At 45.0% G+C, this 4303-nt stretch overlaps 14 non-coding genes across 14 annotated transcripts; all 14 read right to left on the minus strand.

The window, feature by feature from the left end:
• Positions 1–131: 131 nt before the first annotated feature.
• On the minus strand, positions 132–204 carry trnat-agu (transfer RNA threonine (anticodon AGU)). The gene has a single exon. It is a non-coding gene; the product is annotated as a tRNA-Thr (tRNA).
• Positions 205–408: 204 nt separating this feature from the next.
• Positions 409–481, minus strand: trnat-agu (transfer RNA threonine (anticodon AGU)). Its single transcript has one exon. It is a non-coding gene; the product is annotated as a tRNA-Thr (tRNA).
• A 202-nt stretch (positions 482–683) lies between these two features.
• Positions 684–756, minus strand: trnat-agu (transfer RNA threonine (anticodon AGU)). The gene has a single exon. It is a non-coding gene; the product is annotated as a tRNA-Thr (tRNA).
• A 205-nt stretch (positions 757–961) lies between these two features.
• trnat-agu (transfer RNA threonine (anticodon AGU)) lies at positions 962–1034 on the minus strand. Its single transcript has one exon. It is a non-coding gene; the product is annotated as a tRNA-Thr (tRNA).
• Positions 1035–1237: 203 nt separating this feature from the next.
• On the minus strand, positions 1238–1310 carry trnat-cgu (transfer RNA threonine (anticodon CGU)). Its single transcript has one exon. It is a non-coding gene; the product is annotated as a tRNA-Thr (tRNA).
• Positions 1311–1513: 203 nt separating this feature from the next.
• trnat-agu (transfer RNA threonine (anticodon AGU)) lies at positions 1514–1586 on the minus strand. Its single transcript has one exon. It is a non-coding gene; the product is annotated as a tRNA-Thr (tRNA).
• Positions 1587–1788: 202 nt separating this feature from the next.
• On the minus strand, positions 1789–1861 carry trnat-agu (transfer RNA threonine (anticodon AGU)). Its single transcript has one exon. It is a non-coding gene; the product is annotated as a tRNA-Thr (tRNA).
• A 202-nt stretch (positions 1862–2063) lies between these two features.
• Positions 2064–2136, minus strand: trnat-ugu (transfer RNA threonine (anticodon UGU)). The gene has a single exon. It is a non-coding gene; the product is annotated as a tRNA-Thr (tRNA).
• Positions 2137–2341: 205 nt separating this feature from the next.
• On the minus strand, positions 2342–2414 carry trnap-agg (transfer RNA proline (anticodon AGG)). The gene has a single exon. It is a non-coding gene; the product is annotated as a tRNA-Pro (tRNA).
• Positions 2415–2617: 203 nt separating this feature from the next.
• trnat-ugu (transfer RNA threonine (anticodon UGU)) lies at positions 2618–2690 on the minus strand. Its single transcript has one exon. It is a non-coding gene; the product is annotated as a tRNA-Thr (tRNA).
• A 323-nt stretch (positions 2691–3013) lies between these two features.
• trnat-agu (transfer RNA threonine (anticodon AGU)) lies at positions 3014–3086 on the minus strand. The gene has a single exon. It is a non-coding gene; the product is annotated as a tRNA-Thr (tRNA).
• Positions 3087–3288: 202 nt separating this feature from the next.
• On the minus strand, positions 3289–3361 carry trnat-agu (transfer RNA threonine (anticodon AGU)). Its single transcript has one exon. It is a non-coding gene; the product is annotated as a tRNA-Thr (tRNA).
• Positions 3362–3843: 482 nt separating this feature from the next.
• On the minus strand, positions 3844–3916 carry trnat-cgu (transfer RNA threonine (anticodon CGU)). The gene has a single exon. It is a non-coding gene; the product is annotated as a tRNA-Thr (tRNA).
• A 203-nt stretch (positions 3917–4119) lies between these two features.
• On the minus strand, positions 4120–4192 carry trnat-ugu (transfer RNA threonine (anticodon UGU)). Its single transcript has one exon. It is a non-coding gene; the product is annotated as a tRNA-Thr (tRNA).
• Between the last annotated feature and the right edge of the window lie 111 nt (positions 4193–4303).

Consider the following 4303-nt stretch of genomic DNA (forward strand, 5'->3'; position numbering starts at 1 on the left):
CTCAGCAGATTTGTCCGGGAAAAGCCAAGTCCATTCATTGCTTGACCTGCAGTCGAAAAGAAAGTGATGTTCTCCATATTTGAAGGATACTGACAAGTACACAGATGACAGGAACTCAGTTACATGCGATGAGGCCTCAGTGAGAATTGAACTCACAACCCCTGGTTTACTAAACCAGCTCTCTAACCACTGAGCTATGAGGCCTTGCACGCTAGCTGTCCGTAAGCATTTTTTTAACGTGCTGCGAAAATCAGAGCCTCAAAAATAGTCGGGTCCTCAGCAGATTTGTCCAGGAAAAGCCAAGTCCATTGCTTGACTTGCAGTTGAAAAATGAAGAGAAGTGATGTTCCCCACATTTGAAGGATACTGACAAGTACAGAGATGACAGGAACTCAGTTACATGCGATGAGGCCTCAGTGAGAATTGAACTCACGACCCCTGGTTTACTAAACCAGTGCTCTAACCACTGAGCTATGAGGCCTTGCATGCTAGCTGTCCGTTAGCATTTGGATAACGTGCAGCCAAAATCAAAGCCTCAGAAATTGTCGGGTACTCAGCAGATTTGTCCGGGAAAAGCCAAGTCCATTCATTGCTTGACCTGCAGTCGAAAAGAAAGTGATGTTCTCCATATTTGAAGGATACTGACAAGTACACAGATGACAGGAACTCAGTTACATGCGATGAGGCCTCAGTGAGAATTGAACTCACAACCCCTGGTTTACTAAACCAGCTCTCTAACCACTGAGCTATGAGGCCTTGCACGCTAGCTGTCCGTAAGCATTTTTTTAACGTGCTGCGAAAATCAGAGCCTCAAAAATAGTCGGGTCCTCAGCAGATTTGTCCAGGAAAAGCCAAGTCCGTTGCTTGACTTGCAGTAGAAAGCGATGTACACATTTGATAAATACTGAGAAGTACACAGATTTGCTTGACACAGACGACAGGAACTCAGTTACATGTGATCAGGCCTCAGTGACAATTGAAATCACGACCCCTGGTTTACTAAACCAGTGCTCTAACCACTGAGCTATGAGGCCTTGCGTGCTAGCTGGCCGTTAGCATTTTTGTTAACGTGCTCCCAAAATCAGAGCCTCAAAATAGTCTGGTCTCAGCAGATTTTTCCACGAAAAGCCAAGTCCATTGCTTGATTTGCAGTCGAAAAATAAAGAGAAGTGACAATCCCCACATTCGAAGGATACTGACAAGTACACAGATGATAGGAACTTAGTTACATGCAATGAGGCCTCAGTGAGAATTGAACTCACGACCCCTGGTTTACGAGACCAGTGCTCTCACCACTGAGCTATGAGGCCTTGGATGCTAGCTGGCCGTTAGCATTTTTGTTAACGAGCTACCAAAATCAGAGCCTCAAAATAGTCGGGTCTCAGCAGACTTTTTCAGGAAAAGCCAAGTCCATTGCTTGACTTGTAGTTGAAAAATAAAGAGAAGTGATGTTCCCCACATTTGAAGGATACTGACAAGTACAGAGACGACAGGAACTCAGTTACATGCGATGAGGCCTCAGTGAGAATTGAACTCACGACCCCTGGTTTACTAAACCAGTGCTCTAACCACTGAGCTATGAGGCCTTGCATGCTAGCTGTCCGTTAGCATTTTGATAACGTGCAGCCAAAATCAAAGCCTCAGAAATTGTCGGGTCCTCAGCAGATTTGTCCGGGAAAAGCCAAGTCCATTCATTGCTTGACCTGCAGTCGAAAAGAAAGTGATGTTCTCCATATTTGAAGGATACTGACAAGTACACAGATGACAGGAACTCAGTTACATGCGATGAGGCCTCAGTGAGAATTGAACTCACAACCCCTGGTTTACTAAACCAGCTCTCTAACCACTGAGCTATGAGGCCTTGCATGCTAGCTGTCCGTTAGCATTTTGATAACGTGCAGCCAAAATCAAAGCCTCAGAAATTGTCGGGTCCTCAGCAGATTTGTCCGGGAAAAGCCAAGTCCATTCATTGCTTGACCTGCAGTCGAAAAGAAAGTGATATTCTCCATATTTGAAGGATACTGACGAGTACACAGATGACAGGAACTCAGTTACATGCGGTGAGGCCTCAGTTAGAATTGAACTCACGACCACTGGTTTACAAGACGAGTGCTCTAACCACTGAGTCACGAGGCCTTGGATGCTAGTTGGCCGTAAGCATTTTGTTAACGTGCTGCGAAAATCAGAGCCTCAAAAATAGTCGGGTCCTCAGCAGATTTGTCCAGGAAAAGCCAAGTCCGTTGCTTGACTTGCAGTAGAAAGCGATGTACACATTTGATAAATACTGAGAAGTACACAGATTTGCTTGACACAGACGACAGGAACTCAGTTACATGTGATCAGGCCTCAGTGACAATTGAAATCACGACCCCTGGTTTCCTAAACCAGTGCTCTAACCACTGAGCTATGAGGCCTTGCGTGCTAGCTGGCCGTTAGCATTTTTGTTAACGTGCTCCCAAAATCAGAGCCTCAAAATAGTCTGGTCTCATCAGACCTTTCCAGGAAAAGCCAAGTCCATAGCTTGATTTGCAGTCGAAATATAAAGAGAAGTGATGATCCCCACATTCGAAAGATACTGACGAGTACACAGATGATCGGAACTTAGTTACATGCAATGAGGTCTCAGTGAGAATTGAACTCACGACCGCTGGTTTACAAGACCAGTGCTCTAACCACTGAGATATAAGATAAGCTAAGATATGATAACATTTATTTGTCCGAAACTGGTGAAAATGGGGGAATATAAGGCCTTGCATGCTCGCTGGACATGAGCATTTTGTTAACGTGCCACCAAAATCAGAGCCTCAAAAACAGTCGGGTCCTCAGCAGATTTGTCCGGGAAAAGCCAAGTCCATGTTTTGTTAGCAAAAGCACAAGGTCTTCAGCAGACTTGTCCAGGAAAGCCAAGTCCGTTGCTTGACTTGCAGTCGAAAGTAATGTACATCTTTGAGGAATACTGACAAGGACACAGATTTGCTTGATACGGACGACAGGAACTCAGTTACATGTGATCAGGCCTCAGTGACAATTGAAATCACGACCCCTGGTTTACTAAACCAGTGCTCTAACCACTGAGCTATGAGGCCTTGCATCCTAGCTGTCCATTAGCATTTTGAAACGTGCAGCCAAAATCAAAGTCAAAAATAGTCGGGTCCTCAGCAGATTTGTCCAGGAAAAGCCAAGTCCGTTGCTTGACTTGCAGTAAAACGCTAAAGAGAAAGTGATATTCTCCATATTTGAAGGATACTGACGAGTACACAGATGACAGGAACTCAGTTACATGCGATGAGGCCTCAGTGAGAATTGAACTCACAACCCCTGGTTTACTAAACCAGCTCTCTAACCACTGAGCTATGAGGCCTTGCACGCTAGCTGTCCGTAAGCATTTTTTTAACGTGCTGCGAAAATCAGAGCCTCAAAAATAGTCGGGTCCTCAGCAGATTTGTCCAGGAAAAGCCAAGTCCGTTGCTTGACTTGCAGTAGAAAGTGATGTACACATTTGAGGAATACTGACAAGGACACAGATTTGCTTGATACGGACGACAGGAACTCAGTTACATGCGATGAGGCCTCAGTGACAATTGAACTCACGAACCCTGGTTTACTAAACCACTGCCATAAACCCCTGAGGTACAAGGCCTTGCATGCTAGCTGGCCGTTAGCATTTTTTTTAACGTGCTCCCAAATTCAGAGCCTCAAAATAGTCTGGTCTCAGCAGACTTTTCCACGAAAAGCCAAGTCCATTGCTTGATTTGCAGTCGAAAAATAAAGAGAAGTGACAATCCCCACATTCGAAGGATACTGACAAGTACACAGATGATAGGAACTTAGTTACATGCAATGAGGCCTCAGTGAGAATTGAACTCACGACCCCTGGTTTACGAGACCAGTGCTCTCAACACTGAGCTATGAGGCCTTGGATGCTAGCTGGCCGTTAGCATTTTTGTTAACGAGCTACCAAAATCAGAGCCTCAAAATAGTTGGGTCTCAGCAGACTTTTTCAGGAAAAGCCAAGTCCATTGCTTGACTTGTAGTTGAAAAATAAAGAGAAGTGATGTTCCCCACATTTGAAGGATACTGACAAGTACAGAGACGACAGGAACTCAGTTACATGCGATGAGGCCTCAGTGAGAATTGAACTCACGACCCCTGGTTTACAAGACCAGTGCTCTAACCACTGAGCTATGAGGCCTTGGATGCTCATTGGCCATTAGCATTTTGTGAACGTGCTGTGAAAATCAGAGCCTCAAAAATAGTCAGGTCCTCAACAGATTTGTCCAGGAAAAGCCAAGTCCGTTGCTTG

This window comes from Hippocampus comes, unplaced genomic scaffold, assembly GCF_001891065.2.
Source record: "Hippocampus comes isolate QL1 unplaced genomic scaffold, H_comes_QL1_v1.1 scaffold345, whole genome shotgun sequence".
Classification (NCBI taxonomy): Eukaryota; Metazoa; Chordata; class Actinopteri; order Syngnathiformes; family Syngnathidae; genus Hippocampus; species Hippocampus comes.